Genomic DNA, 26,756 nt, shown 5'->3' on the forward strand with positions numbered 1-26,756 from the left:
ATAGCTCTAGCCCCAAAGTGAGATAGAACATCATGGAGGCCCAAAGTGAGATAGAACATCATGGCGAAAGGGTGTAGTGGAGAAAAACAGCTCAGGACATGTCAACCAGGGAGCAGAAAGAAGCTCCAGTCACCGGGGACAAAATATAAAGGCACAACCAAAGTGATCTGCTTTTTCCAGCCACACCCTAGTTTACCACCCAGTTAACACATATCAATGGATTAACCCACTGAGTAGGTGATACCTTTCATAATGTAATCTTTTTACCTCTGAAAATTCTTGCATTATTTAACACATGAGCTTTTGGGGGATACCTCATATCTAAACTATAACAAAGATACATTGATTTGTAGAAAATACATAAGTTTTTTTTTTCTTATTAGAACAATCTTGTTCAAATCAATTACATTTGCTTTGAAGGGACTTAATCCTCCAAAATTTTTAGTTACATTTAAAACTATTAACTGATTCTGTGAATCATGAAATATAAAAAGGAGTTAGAAGTAGCTAAGAAAAAACTTATCTCTGGATTGGCCAATGTGAAGCATTGTAGAATGAGAATGCTTGACCTGTCAAGGAGTAAAAGAAGAGCCTTTTCTATTCTGACACAGGACTCAATGATCTGCCTTTTCACAAATACTAGGTGATTCTGAGGCAATCAAGAGTCAAATTTAGTGAGATGTTGTCCTAAAAAGAAGAGCAACTAAAGAGAAGAATCAATGAAATTGCACAGAGGAAGAGATAGGAAAATTAAATACACAATATGAATGATAGAAAAGATGAATTTCTTTATGTGTGAAGAAGCCTGTATATATCTGTCCTCATTTTGTGACATATTATTTTATCTCTCAAAAGTTAGTCAAACTTCAAAAAATGAATTTTTATAAATTCATACAATATTCTTATGGGTCAGCATTTTAAATTTTATCAAGAACCAGATAGAAAGTATTTTTGTATGCCCCAAAGCGTCTTTTGTAACTATAGCCATTGATACTATGTGAATAAATTGAATAGCTATGTTCCAATAAAACTTTATTTATAAAAAAGAGGTAATAGACCAAATTTGACCCTAGTTTGTTAATCCCTGATATAGTTGAGTAATAAGTATTATTAGCTATTTGAGGAAGACATAAAAATTCATTAGAGTGCTAAAGATTATACAGGGGTGCTACAAGAAAGTTATAATCTAGGTTAAGATACAACTTTTTAATGATAAAAATGTTTTATATTTTAAAATGTAAAATAAATTTGCAAATAAAAGTTCCAAACAAATGTATTCTTGTCAGATAGTTAAAAATTAATAAACTACTTAATGTGCTTGATGGAAAAGATATTTCTTCTGAATAGCTTCACAGCAGTTACCAAGGTTAACCAAGGGAAATCATATTAGAAGGAATATCATATTTTTAACATACATCTAAAAATGTTAACAGGAAATCTTACATCTGGGAAATGGAAAATGTTTTATTAAAATATAGAGAGGCCATCTTCATCCCTTGCATTGGCACTAAAAGTGTTGCTTACTTCTTAGGAAAAGGTTTCTGATTGCAGGTTAAGATAAATCATTTGTGCCCAAATGTCAAGGGTTAAGAGATGTTCAATGATACGTGGTTAGTGAAATGTCATATGGCAGAATTCTGATAGTGAAATGTTGCAAAATGAGGGGTCATCGCAAGCTGTGGTGTGAAAGAAAATGTCAGTAATGGATAGGACGGTAAATAACACTGTCCTGCTTTTTCTATAAATGGACACTCGGCAATTCATTTCTTTTTTACATGATCACTTCCTTTCCTCCCTCTTTATAACCGGTGAACATATGAGTGCCCTCCTCGGCTTGCTTTCATTCTCTCTTCCTCCCTCTCCCAAATGCATTCCAAGCAGGCACTGTTTAAATACTTTTAGAAGATGAACAAAAATGACATAAAATAGAAAATCCCATAAAGCTCAAGGCTACCTATTATTTTTCATAACACACTCTGTTAAACAAAATAGAGTGAGCTTAAGATAGCTTGATATGATAGAAATGAGTCCTTGAGCCACACAGATTTGGGGAAATTACTCATAGTTTTCCAATCTTACATACAGTCCTATTAAGAAAAAGATAATTTAGGCTCGGTTTTCCTGTTCTGTATAATTTTTCATCATTTTTTCATGTTTTTAACACACATTATTTATTATTTGTGGGACTTTATGGTATTTTCCACTGTGGATTTGTACTACTCACAAATATTGTGGCTGAAACACATTCATTTTGCTAGAGTTGGGACAGTTTATGTGAAGATGATAACAGCTTTGGGAGTAGATACCGTTTGGGGAGGTATGAACAATTAATACCTTGAACTAGCTATCGAACCAACATCCCAATACCCTCAACTTTGTGTATTTTCTTCTCTTTAAATCTGAGCAGTTCTGAAATCTCCTTTAACCAATAAAATGGAGCAGAATTGACATTGTACCAATTCTGGGATGGAGCATTAGGAAAACCTGGGAACTTTTGCTTTTGCACTGCATAGTTTTTCTTTTCAGGGAAGTCAAAATACCTTGAGAACTCTGCAGTGAGGAATGTTAAGTTGACCATGAGAAGAACCCGTGTAGTAAAGAAGCAGACATTCCAACTAGCAAGAACAGAGGTTCTAAGCATGTGACCGTGGTAGAAATTACATAGCCAGCCCCCAACCATACGAGCACCACCATTTGATGGGATGCAATGCAAAAATGAGCTGAGCCATCCCTACCATCCTCTATCCAAATTATGTCCCACAGGAATTGTTCAAGCCATTAAGTTTTGGAATGATTAAGTAGAAAAAATAGATAACTGAAATACAAGAAGGGCAACCATAGGCAAAGTGAGAAAATGATGAAGGCTTGGGAAATCTAATTATGTTCTTTAGGGAAATACAGGGAATGCCATTATGTACCCCCAAACACTTCATCATATTTATCCTCAGACTATTCACATATCATTACATCAAACTGTCTCTTAATAAGTGAGGTGAGATAATATGGTCATAACTGGGGCTTTATAAGTTTTAGTTTTGTAGACATAGGTCTCATGTGGGGTCCAGAGGATAGATACACTCCTTTTCCATGTTACTTTTAATGAAAAAGTTAAAAACTGTACTATGACCATCCTTACAAATAAAATGGACACCCACTCAAAATTTGGTTTGGATATCAAAACTGATGAAAACTTTTTTTTTTTTTCTGGAGAGAAACTTTCTAAGCTAGTCCCAAACTTCCTTGAAAGGATCATGGAAAGGAGACTTTGGGGGAATTTTTACAATGATTAGGAGATGAGACTGGAATAAGGGTTTCCTTGCAGGAAAAGACATGCCTGGCTTGTGTTTCTTGTCAGAGCCAAAGGAGGAAGCATCCAGGCTATCTTATGAGGTTGCCCAGATGTACAACAAAGAGTAAGTAGTAAAGCTTAAAAGCAATTAAACACCAAAGTGGGAGTCCAACTCCATTACAATCCTCCCCTTGATATTTCACCAATGACTGAAATGCATCATGTTCATAAAATAAGAAATGTATTCGTTGATTATGGAGGCTGAGCAGTCTTGCTATCTCTAGTAGGCAAACTGGAGCTAGTGTCCAAAGGCCTGAGAACCAGGAAAGTTGATGTAAAACTTCCAGTCTGAATCTGAATCCAGACACAGGAGAAGGCCATCTTACCAGCTGAAAGACAGGCAGGACGAGAGGATAAATTTTCTTACTTAGCCTTTTCATTCTATTCAGGGCTTCACAGGATTGAATGAGGCCCACTCACACTGGGACAAGTTGCTTTACTCAGCCTACCTATTCAAAATTAATCTCATTCAGAAGCACTCTCACAGATACATTCTGAAAAATACTTAACCAAATATGTGGGTACCCCATGACCAAGTCAAGTTAACACATAAAATTAACCATCACACCATTGTAGTCTGTAGCCTGAGGCTAGTAAGGGTAGTAAAATGTTTCTTGATTGCCTTCTTCAAGAGCCCCATATTCTGTGTTCTAAGAAGTGGCATGGGTGACTTTGTCACTATCAATAAATAATGTCTGGGACTCTAAAGAAAATAACCAATGTCCTGATGAAGGCTTAAAGTGTGGCCTTAGTACGTATAGACACATATATATGGCAATGATTTCTGTCTTGGGTATCTATGAGGTAAGAGATTATCAGAGTCCTTACCCCAAAGGAAGCATCTATGGATAAGAGATTGTTGCTACCATTAGGTGGATCAGATAGTTCATTTGTAATATCTCAAGAGATTATAACATTATGCTGACAAGGCTAATTGTTGGCCAGGGTATCCAGTGCTGAGATGATCGACTGAAGTTTGATCCACAGTGCTAACCCATTGTACCAACCTTTATGACTTGTCCTTTATCAGGGTCATCCCCATGAAGAGATGGAAAAGTGAGCTGGGCTTGGTGGCACACACCTATAATCCCAGCAACTTGGGAGGCTGAGGAAAGAAGATTTCAAGTTGAAGGTCAGTCTCAGCAACATAGTGAGATACTGTTTCAAAATTTAAAAATAAATAAATAAATAAAAGGGCTGGAGATCTAACTCAGTAGTAGAGTGTCTCTTGGTTCAATCCCCAGTTGTACCACACACACCAAAAAAGAAGAAGGAGAAGGAGAAAAAGAGAGATGGAAAGAGAAAAAAAGTGGCTGCTCTTTAGTGAGTTCCATTTTTCACGAAGGTGACAATGTATCCATAAAATTTCCCAGTGCCCTTTACTGTCCATTCAGTTGATCAGAGGGGATCAAGTAGCCAGGGAGTGGTTACCTCTTCTAGGGCTCTGGCATATAGCAAGGAAAGAATGGAGGAGAGCAACCCTTCTTGTAAGTGGGAAATAGCACAGGACTCAGCTTTGGTTCTATCTTGTTAGAAGAAGCCCTCAGTAGACATGCTGAGCTTCAGTCTTGTTGCTTCCATGACCTAAGACATGATAGGCAGCTGGATATGGAGTATCATGTGTCCAGTGTATAGCCAGACACTGCCACACTCTAATAAAAATATAGCATAGAGTCACGGGGAACATTTTCTTGGAACAGTTGCCCAATGTCTGAGGGCAACTTAGACATCATAGGTGATCCAGAGATTCCGAAAGATCTGAAAGTAGGTTGCTAAGGCTTATACAATAAAGGAATCTCTGGAAATAATAAGACGAGGGCTTGTTGTATCATAATTCAGATAGTGTCCAGAGCTTTTTGTTGTAATCAGCAGTACAAAATATTTTCAAGTTCCTGTTTGATTGGAGTCAGTGATTTTCATGATATTGGGTATAAGGACCTCAATTGACTGGTTTGAGGCCAATTAATCTTTTATTGTTTAAATTTTTTTTGAAATTTTAGATTCCTTCAGAGAGCCTCAGATCAGAATCACTGGGATCAGAGACCACCACAGTAGCAATGGTGAATTAACCCCCAGTTGTACCACAGAGATGTCATGGGTATTTTTTTCATATACCAATAAAGATCAGGATTGTTTGGCAACTGAGACATAAGTGACAATAAAGGCAGTACCAGCAAAGGCTTCCAAGGAAGCATCTGCCTTTAGGGTTGTGGGCTTTAATAATTCAAGTTTTCAAATAATATCTGCTGCTTAAGTAGGGACTACTTTTCCTCTGAGCGACCACACAATGGACCACAAAGAGTATGGTCTTTCCCATGAGCTGTCTATAGAACTGGGACCTAGACCTGTTTGAAACATACCAGGTCACAACTGGTCACAGAGTTAAGAGTCACTCTCTCAACATAGTGTCAGTTCCAGTTTATACTAGAATTGAGACATATGATTTAATAATCTAAGACACACAGATAGGTCTGGGCCAAGACATGATCCAGGGCCAAATTAACCAAGTCCTGAATCCTATATGCTTTTAATTTAAAAGTCAATTAATTATTGAAACTTTGGACTTAGGTTGGTTAAAACAGTAACAGAATCTCAATAGCACCAAAAAAATGTACCACAAAGCAGCACCACCCAGCAACAGCAGCTCAAAATGCAGGCTTGCCCGCCAGACACACAAAAAGGGTGTGAAAAAGGTTTATTACTTATGTAATGAAGCTTTCTAGGGATAAGAGGGAAGGCTTCAAAAGTAAGTCTAAAAATGGCTTCAGAGCACAGAAAGAAGTAGACTGTATTGGGGTTTTCATTGGTGGTTCAGAATTGGTGAGGAGAGGCTTATGGGGGTTTTGAACCACTTCCAAGGAGAGATTGAACACCTAGGCTGTCTTATAAGTGAAATCAGATTGGGGCAAAAAGGAAAGAGGAAGAAGTGGGATTTAACAGGTATTAGCAAACAAAAAATAGAATAGACTATTTATTATACAAGAACTGCTAGGCACAACTATCCATAATGGAGTGGACTGACAAGAAAGTATGTAAGGCTTTTTGAATTTAAGGCAGTTTAGGTGAGGACCTGCTGTAGAAGTTGCCACAATTGGTCACTTCAAAGGACAACTAGGTGTTTATGTTACTGCTTCATCTGTCTACAGTAAAGAAAGTTTCAGAACAATAATACAGTAGACCCTCTATATTTATGGGTCCTACATTCATAGATTCAATCAGCTGCAGATAAAAATATTTGAGAAAATACTATATTTATATATAAATATTGTATAAATATAGTATATATATCTAAATATATATTTTATATATAAACATATATATTATATTTAATATATAATATATTTAATATTTATATTTATATTATATATTTAGTATTTATATTTAATATTTATACGTAATACATATTATATATAATAAATATTATATATATACATATATATATATATATTTCCCTTATTACTAGTCCCTAAATGATGTTACAACTATTTACATTGTTTTAGGTATTACAAGCTTTAAAGGATATGAAGGGTATGCATACATAGTATGCAAATACCATGCCATTTGCATAAGGGACTGGAATCATGGATTTTTGAATGTGTGGCAGATCCTGGAACCAAACTCGCAGGATAACTATACCTATACTCAAATTCAGGCTGTAGAAGAATTGGCTCAAGCCCAATTCTCTGAAAGTCCTATCTATTTCTTTCCAAGTTCCACCACCCATGACAGGGATAATGATGGTAGATCCATATTTGGAAATAAGTGGGATAATCCTTTAGGGTATCTTCTGGTTCTTTCATTTTACTTATCTTTAATACTCTACTTCATAGTTTAAAGCTTGTTTCAATTAATGGCAAAAATAAATTTACAAGCAAATCTAATTCTAATTGCACTTATACTTCAAGAATTCACCAACTACATTTCAAACACTCTATGCCTAGATTGATACTCATTTTTTCCACTAACAAATATTAAAAGTCTAGATTCAGATCTTCCAAAGGAGTAATGTGTTATACTTGACATACCTACATGAAATATTTTGAATTTTTTGAAGATTCAAAGGGAAAATAAACCCTGATCATATCTCTTTTCACATCAGTACTTTATTTCCTTCTAAATCAATATAAAATTGTGTTCAGAAGATGAGTTCTAATTGACTCTAATGAGAAATGTAATTTATTTAAAAAGTTCTTTTCATTCTGATTTCTCACTCTGTAATCACTTCTTAAGTTCAGAAAGTAGGTGAAATATGTTCCTTAAATGGTTGAGGTAGATGAAAACCCTCACAGCATGGCAAATGATGTTTTCAAGGGACAAAACTTAGCATCAATAGCAAATGCTGAGTTATATTTTATTGTCAATTTAATCCTCCTGGGTGACCATTTCCAAAATAATGCAGTGTAAATTTCCATCTACATTTTGATTCCTGAAGCATCTAATAGCTGAATCCCTGCCACTGTTGTTCCATCTCCTAATGTCCTGAATATCTCAGATAACACACACCCAGGCACTTTGAGAATATTCCTATCTGGAATGGAAAGCATTGTCATTGGCCAAATCTACCCCTGTTAACATCTCTTTTTTCCTTAGATACCCGAGGGCCCATGGAAGTGCTGAATTCCTAAGGTAAATACTTTTTAGATTCTCACCCTGAGACTCTGCAAAAGATCTGGGTGATAAGCTTCCAAATAAACATCTATCTTTAGAGAACTACCATTTGCCTATTACAAAAGCTCTACTTTTTGTAGTTGATTGTATGCCTTTCTACTCATTCCTAGAGGGTACATTGAGATCTAAAGAGATGTCAAGTTGTCATGATCTGCTGACTCTTCCCTTATTGTGTTACTGGCTGTGGTGGTTAATCTGAGTTGTCAACTAGATTAAGAAACCCCTGAGAAAATTATAAAGCACACTTCTGGGTGTGTCTGCGAGAAAGTTCCCTGAGTTGATTGGCATCTGAAGGAGCGACTTAAGAGGGAAAGATCCTTCTTGAATGTAGACAGCACTGTCCAAAAGGCTGATGCCATAATGGAACAATAAGCTGAAGAAGGGGGAAGCTCATAGTTGTGTGCAAACTTGCTGTTCTTCAATGGGTGGATGGGTTTGGTTTTTTTTTTTTTTTTTTCCTGCTGCCATCTCCTGAGGATACCAGACTCCACATACCTCAGCCTTTGAACTCCAGAACTTACCGCTAGCAATTTTCCACAAAGCTTCCAGGGCTTTAGCCTTGAACTCAGGCTGTATCGCTGGTCCCTCTTATTCTGAGGTTTCCACTGTTTCCACAGCTCTGCAGCCTGCAGGTGGTTATTTTGGGACTACCCAGCTTCTGATAGTGTCAGCCAATCTAGTAAATGCCTTCTTATACATACAGTCTATTGGTTCTTTTCTTTTGGAGAATCCTGACTAAAATACAAGGCACCCCTCTGCTTATTTCTTTGTGTGTGGTAGGGTGGTTATGTTTTTCATAGCACTTACTATATTCTATTAGGACAACTTAATATCCTGCCATTTTCCTCAGCAAGATAGTAAGACTCACACATATTCTTCCTATAATTTTTATAGTACTACCACTGAACTTTGAACTTAGTGCATATCTGTCAAACTGAATTCTAAAATAAAAGTGATTTTTCTCTCTTTTGTTACCTTCTGTGTGGAAGCCTTCAACAATACAAAATATGTGGGCATGGGTTTTTTTAATCAATATTTTCCTTTTTAATTTAAATCATATAATGGTAAATTGGGTTTGTGGACTTTTGCTCCATGTTATTGTTTCTGTCTTGAGTTTAGTAAAAAGGTTGCAAAGGGAGAAAATATTTTTAGATATGCATTAGCAATAATATTATATCCTATTTCAGTAGGAGTTAAGCTGAGTGCTTTCATTTAAGCTGACCAACTGTCAAAGAACAGTTTATAGTTTTTCCACTATTTTCACCTTTATTGAGATATGGTTTCATTAATTTTTATTCTTTCTCTTTTATATTAAGGTACTTTATGGAAAAAATGAAAACTTGGTGGTAGAGGAGCACATAATGGCTCCCCTTGTGTTCCTCCACTTGCATCATAGCCTCTCCTCAGAATTCTGAACTTTCTTCTATATGTAATTCAGTAGTCTACGTTCTCAAGACATAAATGACTTTTTGCAAAATCAGTCTGGAATGCTACCAAGAATCAGTTGTTTTTTTTTTTTTTTTTTTTTTGTCTCTAAGTTGCTTCTTCTCTCTTTAAATCCAGCCACTATCTTAAAATCCTGACTACTCTGGGGCCACCATGCTGCGAAGAAACCCAAGACAGCCTTGTGGAGAGGTCACCTGGAGAGAGATGCTCAGTTTCCCCCAGATACCCTTGGCATCCCAGTTGTGGCACCCCACACATTGGGCCCCAGAATAGACCACAAATGGGAAAGAAAATCACCCACTGATCCCAATTCAGCTTGGAGAGTTATAAAAAGAATCAAATTGTTGTTTTGCTATAAATAATCAAGTAAGTTAATCAAAATTATATAAATCAATGAGTTTTGAATGTGAGATGATGAAAACTGTCTTTATAAAATGCAAAATGAAAGCATTGGGAAGTCTCAAAAATATTTTTTTAAATTTAGCTTTAAAAATAGAAATGTTTCTATCCAAATATTGATTGGGTTACAACACATAAAAACAGCATTTCTACGTTTGCTTTGCTTTCAAATATTTTTAAGTATAATTTTAATAGTTTTCTTTTACTTTGTTTTGTTCCTGGTTCTTTCTTCTTGAATGTGAAATGCTCTAGTTGGAATCATCACCATAGTGGATACATCAATTAAATGAGCCACCACAGTCCATTTAGTTGAAAGAGACTATTTTTCTCTGTTACTGAAAGAAAGAAGGCTTAAGAATTCAACATAGTGAGCAATTTTTTTGTGACTAGCAGATGTCTAGCTAAAACAGTTTCAGTAGAGTATGATAATATCCCCTTCTTCCCAGACATCTTGGATTTTAATGCACAAGAGAAAGTCTGAGGTAATCTCTGTAGTTTGTCAAAATGAACATACAAAATGACACACCATCACAGAGGACATCCTAGGAATCAAGATTGTGACATGTCTTTCCATGTTTGTGGTTTAGCTGAGTTTAAGACTCGTAACCAGAATGAAGAGAGAGAGAGAGAGAGAGAGAGAGAGAGAGAGAGAGAGAGGACATAATTATGAACCTTATAAAAATAATGACTATATAAAATAATAAACATCTGTCCAGTGTTCTTCATTACTCTTAACATCTGATCTAGGGGAAAATTAAGTTCAAGTAAGCATTCTCCAAGCACCTGTGCTAACACAGTAGATGAGGCATGCAAAGACCAGCATTTTGCTTGTCTATCTAAACCATTTGACATCTCTGGGGTTGTAAATTCCTTCCAGTTTCTGGCATATCGTTAAATAGTATTCTTATTTTTTTTGTGCTACTGAATAGTTTTCATTGTTACAGATTTTTAATAGGAAGTTGGAAGGCAGAGTCATGTTAACTTGAAAGTCATTTGATTATCTGTGAAAGAATTGTTTTCCAAACACAGCATTTCTACAGTTCTCTTTCTCTTCTCAAGAGGCATTTTATACCAGCTATTGAGTTCAGGCATCTCCCTTAAAAGCGCTGAAAAAAATGTGATTATGTTACTTGTCAACATTATATATTGCATGTTGCAAACATTTTGCTTGCTGTTATCAGAACATTATCTCCACCCATGTGACAGAGATAGAAATGCACACCAAATATTCCATTTATTTCTCCATCTTCCCAGCCCCTTCCCTATGGGGCCACATGATTAGTCTGGCCCAGGGAATTAGATGGAAATGAGGTGGGTAATTTTCAGGCCAAAGTATTAAAAATCCATTTGTGATTCTCCAGATTCTTATTCCTCTTCCATAGTAACTGAAAAGGCTTTGAATTATAGATGATTTGACTATAAAATAGTCGTACCTAGATCAGCCTAGGTCCCTGAGTGGATGGAACAGAATTCTTTGCCCACCTATCTAGAACATGTAACATGAGCACATCATAAACTTGCTGAATTTATCTAATATTTTGGAGTTATTTTGTCATAGCATCATACCTTAACCTACCCTACTAACACAACATATCATAATAACAAAGATCATTTATTCATTTAACATATAGTGGGTATTCACTACTGCCAAGTACTGTTTTAAGATATTAGGGTTGGGATGATACAAAAAGACATAGTCTATGTTTTCAATCAGGTTATGATCTAATCAAAAAATGGAAAAATTAATCCCCAACAAGGAGCATTTAGCATGCACCTACATGCACTGAACTATATCAGGTATTTACCATAAAAATATGAGAGTGATGGTTACCAAAGGCTAGGAGAGTAGGGAGTAGGGAAGGATAAAGAAAGGTTAACCAAGGTGTACTAAGTTCTGGTTAGACAGGAGCAAGAAACTCTGGCAAGCTATTTCAATGTAGTGTGATTTTAAATAACAATTATCTACTAAATATAGATATTTCCATGTAATGTTCAATACAGACATTGTAATTGTTTACAATAATATAACATATTGACTGTTTCAAGAAATTGTGTACAAAATATTTAACATAAAAAGGAGTTAATTGTCTTGAGATGTTACAGAAGGCTTCTCATAGGAGGTGGCATCTGATTTGGATCTTGAAAATGAGCAAAACCTCACCTGCTGGAAAGATTATTGTAGTCATGAAGACGTCAACAAAAATATTTGTCTTCGTTCGATGATAGGATTGCACTGCCATCCCATTTCAACATATACATAGCTGTGTGCTTTTCTCTAATAAAATATGAGCTGAATGGATGACTGTCATTCTCAGGCAAAAAAATTCAAAAGCCAGTGTCCAATTTGTCCTGATCCCTCCTACATCTGCAGTGATCATGTAAACATGTTGGAATAAAATTTCCACCAGACTTGGTGCTAGAGTGACCTCATGAAATGAGCTTCAACACCCATACTACAAGTGTGGAAAATAACTTCTGTTATTTTAAGACACTGGTGTGTGCAGAATTACTTGTTATTGCAGCATCATCTAACTCATTCCAACTGACACAGTAGATGCCAGGCTGAGAGAACAGCTCATGCAAAAAGCTCACCTAAAGGTAAGTGAGCCCATTGTGCAGTCCAGAAAGAGTGAATTTGGTGGGATTTAAGTTAAAGTTATGTGAGTGACAAAGGGGTAATAAAAAAGAGGAGACTATGTAGGACAAGGTGTTGGTATGCTAAAGGTTTTCAAAACAAAAAGACAGTTCTGAGGTAAATGATCAAATCATGAGCAAATGCCCACCTTCGTTTCTGTCCACCTGATCCTGTGTTAAGGAGACTCCATGTTAGAAACTTAGAGAAAGGTTTTGAAAGATGAGTTGTATTCTGTTGACGCAATTATTAGGCATGTTGATGAAATCACATTGACAACTTTTTGTTTTGTACTGTCCAAAAAGAGGTGTTATCAAATCCTTGAATCTGCAGTCTGTCCTTGCCATACCCTTACTTTTTTGGAGAATGTTAATATCTACTAAAAAAATAAAACTGAAGAACTTTTTTAAAAAGATTTGCCTGAGAGATGGAGTAACATGTCGATTATCTGTGGCAGTGGGGAAATGAAACTGTCACATCAATTACAAAAGCTGCTAAGTTGCCAGCAGGAAAAGCATTGATTCTTGGTGAGCTCAGATCTGTAATTTCAGATACCTTTGTCATTTTACTGAATGGAAAACTTTGAGAAGAAAATCACTTCTTCCATTCACAACAATACCCATCATTGGAGTCTTTGAAAGGAACTGATAAGATGGAAATTTATTTTTGAAATGCCCTCAGTTGTTGTTAATTTTTATTTCTAATTTAATTTTCATTTCTCCTTTCTTTGAGATATCAATTCATCAGCTCACTAGATGCTCAGCAGAACTCTATATGACCAACACAGTCCTTTGCAAGATCATTTCAATATGCAACTAAATCAGAATGATTCAGAATTGAAGGCATCATCAGTATTTCTACAAATAAGCATTTTTTCTATTAACAGTTTAAATTCTGGGTCTCTCTCTCTCTCTCTCTCTCTCTCTCTCTCTCTCTCTCTCTCTCTCCTAATGTAAGGCTAAATTCTTCAAGAAGTAGAAATTGAGATGTTTAGATACCTGGGAGTTTTTGCTCTCCATGGACTGGATCAAACTTTCCAAGTTAGTCTGAGGGGATTCTGGGAAGTGCCAGAGGGCTGATTTTTGAGGCAGATAGAGGATGAAAAGAAAAGATGATTCATGACAAAGAGTGACAGCTTCTGTTTATCAAATGTCTTTTTGTGCCCTGCCTGCTGTCCTGTCTGGCACAACCACCTCTCCTCACTGGGTTCAATAACAGTTTTAAGCAGTATTATGACACTATGAAATGTTCAGGAGTTGCAGATTTGTTATTCACAGAAAAATAGCTCCATGCTTTCCATTCATTCCTCTTCCATTTCCTGAACATAGACTCTATTTCTAAGCCTCCCTTGAAGTTAGTTAATGTCCATGTGATTGGACTGTGGTTAATGAATTGTGGGTAGAAATAATGTATTCATCTTTGAAGGCTGCCATAAAAATCTCCTGTGTGCTTGTCCACACTCTTTTCTTTCTCAGATGACCATGGAGGCCATGTTTATAAGATAATACTGTATTCAATGGGAGGGATTTAGATTTCTGAGACATCCTAATGAGCCAACAGCAATGTGAGGAAGATAACAAATATTTATGTAGGCCGTTAAAATTCAAGAGTTGTTTTTAACAGTGTGGGTGACATTTCTTGTTCTGACAAATACAGAATAGTTTTGGAAATCAGAAAAGATCACCTAATATGACCAAAAAAAAAAAAAAAAAAAACACAGAATAATAGAGAAGAAACAGCAGAAATCTCCCCAATTAGGGTCCTGTAGTTTTCTGGACTTCAAAATTTCAATTAAAAAATTAATACTTACATCCTCTGGCTTCTATAAACTATAATCCCCACACAATTGAACCCAATATTCAAGATAACTTTTCAGATAGTTGTAGTCACTTCACTTTCTATCTTTGCTTAGGAATAATGGCAAAACTGTGACATATTTATTATATAAGAGCAGTATATAAATCCAGCGAGTAAAATAACTAGTAAAAACTAAGTCATAACTCTGTAAATGGAATTAGTTTATAGAACTGTGACTTTTCTGTTCATATTAATAAAACTTTGCAGAGTCCATTTATTGAAGCACTGAGATGAAGAAATCAGTTCAATAAAGTAATGATTTTGCATCACTAAATGTAGTCATTGAAATGAAAATGGTTTGTAGCATTAAACACTTAGTTTCAAGAGAGACTTTCATGCATTCCCAACATCTCATATATTTATCCACTTAGAAAATCTTCCAGCTCTCTGTGTATAACTCTGATATTTCAGAGCTTGAATATTGATGTACGTAGCATGTGATTATGACATATTGATAATTTTGAACTAGTAATATTGGTTTGTATGTGAGTAGCCTTTTAATGAAAAGAAAAGCAGCTTCCCCACAATGCTCTGTTGTTTCAAATAAGAAATACTATTACGCCGAAGACAACGCATTTTGACCTTTTTTTCCTTCTGTAAGGTGTAATTATAGTCTTAAAATTTCTTCCTTAAAAGCCACGTTTTAACACAAATGGTTAGTGATTCATTAGAGAAAAATGCAGTGTTTTGGGCATTTTTTCCCCACAAATTTCATGCCTGACGAACATGAAGGATATATTTTAAAGTCTATTGGTTGCTTTCTTTAAGTGTAGAGTCTTAAGTATGTCTGTGTGCCAACAAACTGAGCCACTCGCATAGAATGGGAACAAGCAGAGCTGTTTTTAAAATTAAGTTACTATGCTGAGAAAGATTATCCACTGGGCCTCATGCATCTCTCAGGCTCATGTGTTTACAAGAAAGTGTTGTTTGATGGAAAGCCCCAGTCAGGAAACTAGACTCTGGATTTTCTTCTGACTCTTCGCTGACCTTGTATGACCTTGGTAATGTCTTACACCATATCAATTAATGTTTCCATGGTTCTTGAAAAGCCTCTAAGGATTTTTTAAAATCTCCTCTTCTACATAAACAAGTTAGAATCATAACTTCAGTCTACTATATAGTCATCTGAACTAGCTCACTTTAGAGGAGAGCAGACAGAATCCCTGTTCAAGTACAATGTGTCACCTATAAAATTATGTAAGCGATCATGTGCCTATATGGCCAAGCTATAAACTGAAGCAATATTATACAATAAATAATATTTTAACTAGTTATAAAGTTTTTAAAATCCTCTATTTTCTTTTATTAAAATCTGTTAAATTCAGTTTTTATCTTAAATAAGAGAGCATGGCTAACTTCATAGTTTTCTTCTGTCAATTATTTTTTACTATTGATGATTGATTTTCCCCATACTACTTCATGACAGCCTCTGACTCTCTATGAAGAACAATCTCAGAGATCTCCAACCTCACACTTCTTTTTGTAATGATATTTTTAAAACCACACCATATTTCTCTCACAGAAACCTACATTAATAGATTTAACCCATGGGAAAATCAAAGAAATAAAATCTGCTTACACTTTCCATGAAATTAAATTTCACCCATGATATCTAGGGAGTCCATTTTAAAAGACTTAGATGTGGTTGCTTCCTAATCTCCAGATAAGAAGCATGAGAAAGGAACCTTTTCCTTTTATAGCCGTATGTAGATCTAGTGTCTTAAATATACTAAATGCTCAATAAGTTTTTGTTATGTGAAACAAATCATCTTTCTTTTCTTGGCTTCCTGAATAGATGAATTTTCTTTTCCTATTCCTGAATTTAAAAGACTAGAAAGTTGGGAACATGGGATACAAGGGCGAATAAGTTTGGTAAGCACAGCGAACCCATCTAAGTACAACATGGTAATATACCACAAATGAACCTGAATCCTCAGCTTTCCTCTAATATCTTGCTTCTAAATGTCTATCAGTGAAGATATGACAAGATAAAGATAGTGTTTCTCTCCATGACTTTGGTATTAGAAAGAGTCAGCTGCAAACCTGAAATTCTTTTTATCCCAGTGCAATGAAGTGACACTGATGGGAGGGGTGGATATTTTAAGCAGATTTTACTGGTTTGCAAAAGTGATAATTCTTATTTGGAAATCTTAAAATAGAAAACCTGAAACATATTGTTTATTGTTAGAAGGTAACTTCTTTTCTATGATTGAAAGACTAATTCATTTGAGTTTCCTCTGCTTCCTTTTCCATCTCCCTCTTTCAGTTAGTGCAACTTCTCATGTAGTAGCACAAAATAACTAATGAAAGAACAAAAAAAGATGGTTAGAAGAATCTGAGTTAAGAAATTAAAAGAGGGGTCTCTGGAACTCTGGGTTTGAACAATGGTTTTGCCTCAGAAGATCCTGAGAAAATGATTTTATTTCTCTTAAGTGTGAATTTCATTATCTGTACAAGGAAGATAATAATGGTTTACAACTTATAGGGTTAAATGACCTATGAAAATAAATACTCTCAGACCAGCGAGAATAAATAATAGATACCACTTTTTAATAAGAAGCAGGCTTCTCAAACCTTGAATCTAAAAGAAGATTCAGATTCATTGCAAATGCTAATGAACTAAAATGAACCCAACACTATCTGTGAGTTGAGATAAATCCTACTTGGTTCTGTTTTATACAAATACTCAATCTTCAGCAGGGTAATGCTCTTAAAATAGAAAGATTTAGAGCTCTGCACAAACTGTACCATTGCTGCTTATCAAGACAGCAGAGAAGAACGATCATTCAAAAGTCTGTAGAGGAAGAGTCAGAGTATCTTGACTACACATTGAGCAATTAATGTTCCATATGAATGACAATCTGAAGAGAATAGTGCATGCTGTTCTCGTGGCTGGAGAGCAAGGGTAACAGCAGGACGTTCAACTAGCAACAGGAGGTTGTTCTCATCTAAGTTCAGATGATACATTACAGCTTATTGATTGGCACAAGCAGATTCTTTCTATCTAAAAAAAAAAAATGGAAAACTGAGCCAAAATGGCAGGATATATATACTGAGAATCATATAGTCCATCTGATCAAATCCAACTGATAAGAAAGACAGCAAATTCTTTTTTCTTATCTCTCTTTTTTTGTCTGAAGAGTAAAATATCTTCTTTAAAAAGTTATCTTTTTTCGTTATCATCAATACCTCATGTGCTATTTAATTTTTTGTATTTGAAGTAATACCTAGATATTTAAGGAATGATTCCAAGCTGAGAAATAATTAAGCCTTGCAGATAATTTTTAGAGATCATGTGACTTCAGTGGTTCTACTTCAGTTTCCACTGAGGTAGTGGCTACGTCTATGTTTACCGAAACATTTGTTATTGTTGCTTTTGTTGTTCTGTATGCTTGTTTTACTAGCCAAGATATGTACTTTCTTCCTGAGTTGGGGATTCCCAAATTGAAAACCTTAGATTTTTACTTTATCAGAATCTTACAAGTTTGTTGTCTTAATTCAGCTAAAGAGGTTTGATGATGTGGAAACTATATAGTTGGCTTTGAACTCATGAAAATATTTGATGCAGCATAGACATTTCCTTACAACATAGTCTATTATGCACATACACACATACACACACACACACACACACACACACACAACACATACACATAAGTTTGGAATGTATCTCTATTTTCTCTAACAATTTTGATTCAAAACCAAGGATTATAGTCAAATAATAATTTTTTCTATTATAGACAAAAATAAGAAAAGTTTTGCATTGTGACAGCTATTAACTAACCAGTGTTTATGGGAAATTTATAGTTGTGATACAAGCATACAAATTTACTATATTAAAATACAAGAAATTTCTCAAATTCATGAGTTATGAAACTTAAAAAAAAGAAGAGCAAACCAAACACATAGTAAGTAAAGGAAGAAAAATAATAAAGATCAGAGTAAAAATAAATTAAATAGAAACAAGAAAAACAATAGAAAAGAAATCAATGAAACCCAGAGTTTGTTCTTTGAAAAGATCAACAAAATTGACAGTTTTAGCTAGATTGGCCAAGGAAAAGAGAAAGAAGACTCAAATTACTCAAATCAGGAATGATATTAGGGATATCATTACTGACCTTACAGAAATAAAAAGAATTATAGGGGACTATAATGAATAATCATATGCTGACACATTTAATTAGGATGAAAGAGAGAATTCCTAGAAAAAAAAGGTGAAATGAAAAAAATCAAGAAAAGAAGAAAAAAGAAAAAAAAGAAAAAAAAGAAAAATGAACTGTGGAAATTGAGTGAAGAAGAACTAGAAAGTTTGAATAGACCTATAATGAATAAAGTATTGAATTTGTAATTTAAAAACTTTACACAAATAAAAGCATGGGGATAGTAGACTCAATTAATGAATCCATCAAGCATTTGAAGAGTTAATGCCACTTCTTGACAACTATTGGAAAAAAAACAGAAGACAAAGGTAAACTTCCTAGCTCATTCTATTATGCCAATATTACTGAAACCAAGACCAAATTCCATCCAAAACCAAAAACTTACACTACAATATCTGTTATGAATAGTTATTTAAAAATCCTCAACAAGATGCTAGCAAACAAAATCTAGCAACAAGTAAAAAGGATTTTATGCCATGTACAGCAGTGGGATTTCCATATCAAAATAAAAAAAACCAGTAGGTACTAATTTGCAAAAAGACAATAATTTTATTTAAAAAATCAACATATGGATGTTATTTTCTCCAAATTAATTACACTGGAGGCTATATATTTCCCCAAATTGATTACACTGTAGGCTATCTATAGAAAATACTAACATGAGATATAGAAAAGTAGTTAAGTTGTTATGTAGTTAGGTTGGTTCTAAAATTTACATTTTAAAAGTGAAAACATGGCCAACAATATTAGAAAAAAATCAATATGACAGAGTCAGCCTTATTGGCTCTGAATGATATCAGAGAGCTCTAAGAGTTAAAATTGTTTATATAGACCAGATTTGTCTAAACAGCCCCCCAAACATCTGCGACTTTGGTTTCTATGTTATTGACTACTGAAAAAGCTGTAATATGAATGAGAAAACAGGATGGAAATTTGTTTTTATCCCATTCTATCAGATTTTTCTTCTACTCCTGAATTCATTCATTCAGTATTTTATGCATGTATGAGGAGCCACATTTCTAAATTCTAGGTAATAGCCTTTGGAAAAACAAACAGTCATAAATCCTTCTCATTTAGAATTAAAAGAAATATAAAAATTGAAATAAAAGGCTCAGTGGATGAGTTCAGCTGCAGAATTAGTGGGGAAAAGAAAAGTATCAGTGAACTGGAGACAAAATAATCAAAAACAACTAATCAAAAATAGAAAATACAAACAAACCAAAGCATCAAAGTTCTACAGGATTAAAGGAAAGATATAATGTTTATTCATCAGAGCCTAGGAAGAGTATTAAGATGGCACAGCTGAAAAATTAGTAGAAATTACTACTTTTTTGCTAAATACCTTCCAAATTCAACAAGAGAAATAAATCTACAGCATCAGGAATGCAGGAACAGCCCAAACAGGATCCACTCAAAGAAATGTATTCTAAGACATGTTATAATGAAACTTCTGAAAACTAACGACAAAAAAAAAGTTTAAAACAGTGATAAAACAAATAATACCTGTTCTGGAGAGGAAAACAATTCAAATAAAATAAAATTTCTCATCAGAAGACAGAAACTAGAAGGACATGGCAAGATGTTACTCAAGCATTTAAACAAAAATAAATCATCAACATATAATAACCTAGTGAAAATATCCTTTAGAAAAATAGGAAATTTAAGATATTTTCAGATTAAGTTAAAGTAGGAGAATTTGTTATTGATAGATCAACCCAAAATGAAAGGTTTAAAACAATTATGTTAACAGAAAGGAAGTAATATAGAAGGAAGCTTGGGACACCAGAAAAGAAGAAAGTAATAAACAATATAAGTGAATATAAGACATGTATCTTCTCTTAAGTTTCCAAATTGTGTTTGATATTTGAAGCAAAATTTATAACACCGTCTGATGTGGTTGTAAACATATATAGACAAAATTTTTAAGACTGCTCTGAGTGAGAAAGCGTAATTGTAAATAATGTTTGTATGTAATATTAGGAAAGCATAAAATTTAAAAAGTGGAAAAATAGAACAAATAAAAAATAAAAGCTTTAAATAGCAGTCATAACCCCAAGTATATAAATAATTATATGACATTTAAATAGTTGAAGTATACCAATTAAAAGACAGAAGTTGTAAGAGTGGATTACAGATATTGCTGATGGGAAAACAAAATGGTACTCTGAAATAATAGTTTGGCAATTTCTTAAAAAACAATAAATGTAACTACCATAAGACCTAGCAAATATACACCTGGACATTTGTCCAAAGAAATAAAGATGTATACTCATACACACATACATATACACATGTGTGCGCAGACGCACATAGTACATACATTTGTGTCAACTTCATACACAATGGGTCAAAATTTGGAAACCATATTGAGTGCATGGTTAAACAAACTATGAGGCAATCATAATATGGAATACTACTCATCAATAAAAAGTAAACTATTAGTACATTTAAAAACCTGGGTAAGTATTAAAAAGAAATATGCCAAATAAAATCAATGTTAGAACATACAAACTGTGTAATTTCACCTATATAACTTTCTTGAAACATTATAAAGTGGATAACAGACTAGTGATGGTAAGTAGGACTGTAGCTGAATTAGGTCAACACTAAGAATCCTTGTGGTTATAGAGATATGATGTATCTTGAATACATAATGTCAATGTCCTGGTTGTAAAATGGTGTGACAGTTTTCCAAGATGTTACCATTGGGGAATTAGCTAAATGGTGTACTAAGCACTCCATATATTTCTTGTAACTGCATGATCATCTACAATGATCTAAAAAATAAAAATAAAATTGTAATCAATCAATCTGTCTTCTGAGTTGCATTATTTCTTTTGAAAAGTTACACTATATTGTACATTAAGCTATTTTCAAAAATGAAGAAAACTCTTTTCCTTGCCCAAGGAACTACTCAATGTGTGGGAAGTATCTGAGTATAAACATATGACTGTTGTGTAGTAAGTGCTTTGGGAAATCTCTGTATAAGGAATATGGATATTTAGGATGGATTAAATTACATTTTCCAGACAAGGGGAAATATTATCTCGGATTGGCCTATGAGTTCATTGGCCATAAAAGGGAAGAGAGGTTACCTTATGCAATAGGAGTTGGTATTCACCAGGTTTCTCAGGAACTTCAAGAGTTTCCCAAACAAGAGTGTGGTAAGGAACCTGGGTGGTTCCCTAGAAAGGATGGGAAACCAAGGTCAGAATCAAAAATACTTAGGAGTCACAATGTGGAAAATAATGGCCTTGATAAGGAAGATCCTGAAAGAATAGACTGAAAGCCACCACAGTGAAGCAGGTAAAAGGTGTGAAGTGCTCAACTAAGTGAGTTGGAAGAGGATGAAGAGAGACAGAACTGGAACTGGAATCTAATCTTCTAATGGCCACTAATAAGCTTGAATTAATTTTGTGTTTTATGTGCTTTTTAAAAAGCTCTACTTAGAATGCAATGTATGTAAATGGTTAAAACTTCCTTCTGTGTTTTCTTCTGCCTCTACCTAATACTGTGTTTTTTCCTATATATGTACATGTCTATGATAAAATTTAATCTATAAATTAAGTACCATAAGAGATGAACAATAACCAATAATAAGAAAGAATAATTATACTATAGTAACAATTTTGTGAATGTGGTCCCTCTTGAAAGAGTCAATGTAAATATTTATGAACATTTTTGGATTGTAGTTGACTGTAGGTAACTGAAATTGTGGAAAGTAAAATAGGGCTGGGGCTGGTGGAGTAGTGAGTCTCAAGTAGAAATAAACAATTCCCAGACTCTTCTTGATGTATTGTGCTTCATAATCTAGTTACACTTTACTGTTCAGATTTCCTACAGTGAGAGACTTAAGTGCTCTTCCCAAATGATCTTCTTGACTCCAGCCTGGCTAGATTCTAGTCCTAGCTTCTTTCAAAAGAAAAGTTATTTTATGTTGAAGTTTAAGAAAACAGAATAGTCACTTATTTACCAGAATCTCATCTTCTTAGAATTAAATCACTTGTATTTAAGGGTGGTGAGCTTTACTTAACCCGAGAGGTCTGTGAATGGATCTTGGAAGTGAAAAACCCCGCCTGTCTATAGGTTTAAGAAGCGTGGCTCAAATTGTTTTTGAAAATAGTCTGAATAATTGCAACCATCCTCAGCTAATATTTCAAATTCATTTTGACTTAGATTAGTTGGTTTCAATTTACATAAAAGTGCATTCAGAGTTATGCAGGCAGTGAAACTGCATGAACATTCAAAAAATAAGCGATTAACGAAGCAAAATACAGGATTTGGTGAGCAATGAAAATGCCCACATCCTAAAGTTGTAAGGATGAGTGAATTGAGTAATTACTTTCCAGTTCTACATGAATCGTAAGCATTTTCAAGAGACCAAACATTTGGCAACCCATAGATTTCTAGCATCAGTGCGGCTCAAATATTTCCTCCTATGCATTTGTGATTCCTTGCAATTTGCTCACCCACTACCACCACTAACAGGGGGAAAGGTGAGGAGGTAAATGGCCTAAGTAACAGCTGTTAGATTGCTCCCTGTGTGGCCAAATCACTCTCCATGGTACGTTAGATCTGATTAATACAACAAATTAGTCACTTGTTATACAAAGCAACTGTGCCAGGGAGGTCACTTGTAATCTGCCATTTTTCAAACAAAATAAATTTAGTAAGTACTAGGTAAACAGCAAAGGACATAGTGGATTGCTCCCCTTTTTGTACTGAACTCGCCTTCTGGTTTCAGCCCTTCTTTATGTGTGCTTCTCCATCAGAGGCCCTTTCTCCTACAATAACATGTTTTAAAATGTGATTAAGTTTCAAGTTGTTGAGAGAACCCCAAATCTGACTTTCTTTCTCTAAGGACTTCCAGTGGTATGTCCAAACAAATCAGTCTGTTAGTGCCCCTGCCCTAGCTATGTCCCTTTTTATGTCCCTTTGGAAATTCCCTAAAGAAATATAGCTTCCACTTCTCTTCTGAAAAGTGAATGGATTGACTTGTGCTTCCTAAGATTTCTTCAGTTTTAACTCTCCAAATTTTTGTTAACTTAGCCTAACTTATCATAGTAGCATAATGTGTCTTTGGCATTGAAATGAACCTGGCTTATGAGATAATGCAAAAACCAATAATATATTTAGTTATCCAATTTCTAGTTCTCTGTCATCTCTGCTAATAAATTCAAATTTGGGGACTGAATTGCTGTAAGACAAGCAACAACTGAATACAAATACTTCCTATTCCAATCCCCAACATAGAAGGAAATGTTTCTGATTTCATCAAGATTCCTTAGAGTTCTATGAATGTTTATACAATTTTCTTCTGTTACCTATAAGAAAAGAGCAATTCTTCCTATATAACATATGTTCTCACTAAATCACAGAAATTGATATTCTGCACATAAAAGCTGCCTATTCTTTCAACTTTATTTACCTTCTAAGCATGTTCAGTAGATCAGAACCTACCTTTAGAACCATTTAATAAATGGTTCCAGAAAGTACAGGATAAAGTTAAAAGACACTTCCCAGGGATGGCCACTGTGAATTTTTGAGAGTAGGAGTTTGGGGTGGGGGAGGGCTGCATATTGAGAGAGTAGTCTTCCTCCTGCTACTCCAACATTTTTGAACTCCAGTTTTCTCCACTATAATGAAGGAAATAGGTTGAATATTTTCTCTAAGGCCTCATTTTTTTTGTGTGGGTAGGTAACTGGGGATTGAACTTATGGGCACTTGAGCCACATTCCCCAGCCCTATTTTGTATTTTATTTAGAGGCAGGGTCTCACTGAGTTGCTTAGCGCCTCACTTTTGCTGAGGCTGGCTTTGAACTTGAGATCCTGCTGTCTCAGCCTCCTGAGCCGCTGGGATTACAGGCATGAGCTACTGTGCCCAGCAAAGGCTCCATTTGGATTCAAAATAATGTGTCCTTATTGCTGCCCTTGAATCAGCTGATCAGAAGAATATACCTGGTTTGGTGGCAAGCAGTATCTATATATTCCTGCTTGATCAAGCACTATCTATATAGTCCTGTTCCTGAGATCCTCTGTTATAGTCTTAAAGGGCAAATCTTTGTAAAAAGTAGAATGTTTTCCCTTCTAAACTTATATCCACACCCACAAAGCCACTCATCCTTCTCAGTAGCTAACAACCCATAAGCAAAAGTTTGTAAAAACGAAAGCTTGAGCATATTAGCGACCTTTCATTAGGTTCACCTTGTAGGCAGATGTATTTTATAGGTAGATGACTTGAGCCAGAACCAAAATCTGAACATGAGAAATAGTCAGAAAGGAGGTTAGCAATCTGTGTGTAATGTCACCATCATACACATTTTGAAATCAAACCCAATAATGCCAATGGTGCTCCTCTAGATTTCCATGAGAGCCTTATCAGGTTCTAGCCCAAAGACACTCATTTATGTATATTATGTGTCAGTCCAAGGCAGCCTTAAATACATGTATAAGTATTTACTAAAGCTTTTATAAATGACTAGAAATTCTGCAAGTATAGTAACTGACAATTGGCAGTGTACAAAGGAGTTAACTTTGGGGGAAAATATTTCATAGATGGTGCCGGATGCTTCACATTGCATCACTTCAAGGGGCAACTGTATCTGGTTTAAATTAGGCTGAGAAGGACTGGTGAGCTCATGTGAAGACAGTTTGGGTATCCCATTGTTAAGTTGTCCATCTCTTTTTCATTAAGCATTTTTAATTTATAACCTAATCATTTTATTCCATGATGGCAAATTCTATTTTCATAATTCTATCTTTCTTTTCATATTTATCAATGGGAATCCTTCTCTAAAGAATATTTCTCATTAATCAGGTCTCTTTGATCACCTTTAAACACAGTTTATATAAGAAAAGCATAGATAATTCTTAATTTGTTCAGCCACCAATTTTCAGAGTAAAATATTAGTGTCCTAGTTATTTATAAGGTGTTCAATGCGTTAATGTTTGTTATTGTTTTGTGTTATTCATCATCTTTAATATCATGGGCTAGCATAAATAAAATGTTTCTAAAATTACATTTATTATCATTCTTGTATCAATTGCCCAATGTTTGGCCAATGAATAAAATATGTTGTAACACACTAAATAGTACCTTCTATAGTCACTTGAAGTAATTTTTCTGTGAAATTATTTTACCAAATTACTATATAATTAGTTTACATTCGATTTAATTTTTATTTAAGATTTTTCTGGTTATTTCATTATATTAGTTATTTCTTTTTATTATTTTGATTTAATGTTATTTTTTAAAAACATAAAACATATAGTATAAAGTTTGTTGAGTATTATCTTGGATTTTTTTAAAAATCATGATCCCTCAAAAGTTAAATAATTTCATTTAGTGGAGAAGCAAAGATAGCATATGAGAATAAGATGGAGATATATTTCCTTTATGCTTAGAGACAAATGATTAGAGTGAGGAGATTGCTTGACTGAAGGAAAAAGCAAGAGGGTTTATTCAGTCTATCAATAGAAGATAAACCAGTAGTGTAATATTAATGTGTGTAGCCATAGTTAAGGTTGGAAGAAGCCACTGATGAGGAGAGCCCTATAAGCAAATATGAAGTATGTTACTGAGAAAATCAATAAGAACTAATATTGAAGTTTTGTCTTGAGATAAATCTAAGGGATTCTTCAATGTAGAAATTAAATTGACCACATGGAAGGGGGACTCCAGTCCTATATCCTTAGAGATAAGCTCCAGGTTCCATTTAAGCTCAATAATACAGGAGCAAGTAACATATTTTAAATCACCTGAAAAGTGGTATTTACTTTTTATTTCTTCAAACTCCATACCTATTCACTCTGTATAATTTTGACATCTCACATTTTAGTATTCCAAATTTGGTAGAAATGTCAACACTTTTAGTTTTAGGCCTCTTTCCTTTGAACCTACTAGAAGCTTATATGACATCCGCGGTTCTAATCATCAAAGTTCGAGCTTATAAAGGGATGAAAAACCTCTCAAAAGCAAGTGGAAAAATGTAAACGCCACCATTACAGAGAATAAGGGACTGAGAATAAAGTACATTTGATTTCAAAACAAATGTTTTGACCAAATTGGACACTTAAGTCTTCCCATAATCATGACTGAGTTAATAATTCTGTAAGACTGAGAGTTTGATAATAAAATTTATTTTTGCTTGACCAACTACCCAAATCATTCTGAGATTCCAACTCTGCACCAGAATTCACCCTCATTGTCTGCTGTTCATCACCCCCAAGTGAAGGAACACCCCAA

The sequence above is a fragment of the Callospermophilus lateralis genome, chromosome 1 (assembly GCF_048772815.1).
Source record: "Callospermophilus lateralis isolate mCalLat2 chromosome 1, mCalLat2.hap1, whole genome shotgun sequence".
NCBI classification, from domain to species: domain Eukaryota; kingdom Metazoa; phylum Chordata; class Mammalia; order Rodentia; family Sciuridae; genus Callospermophilus; species Callospermophilus lateralis.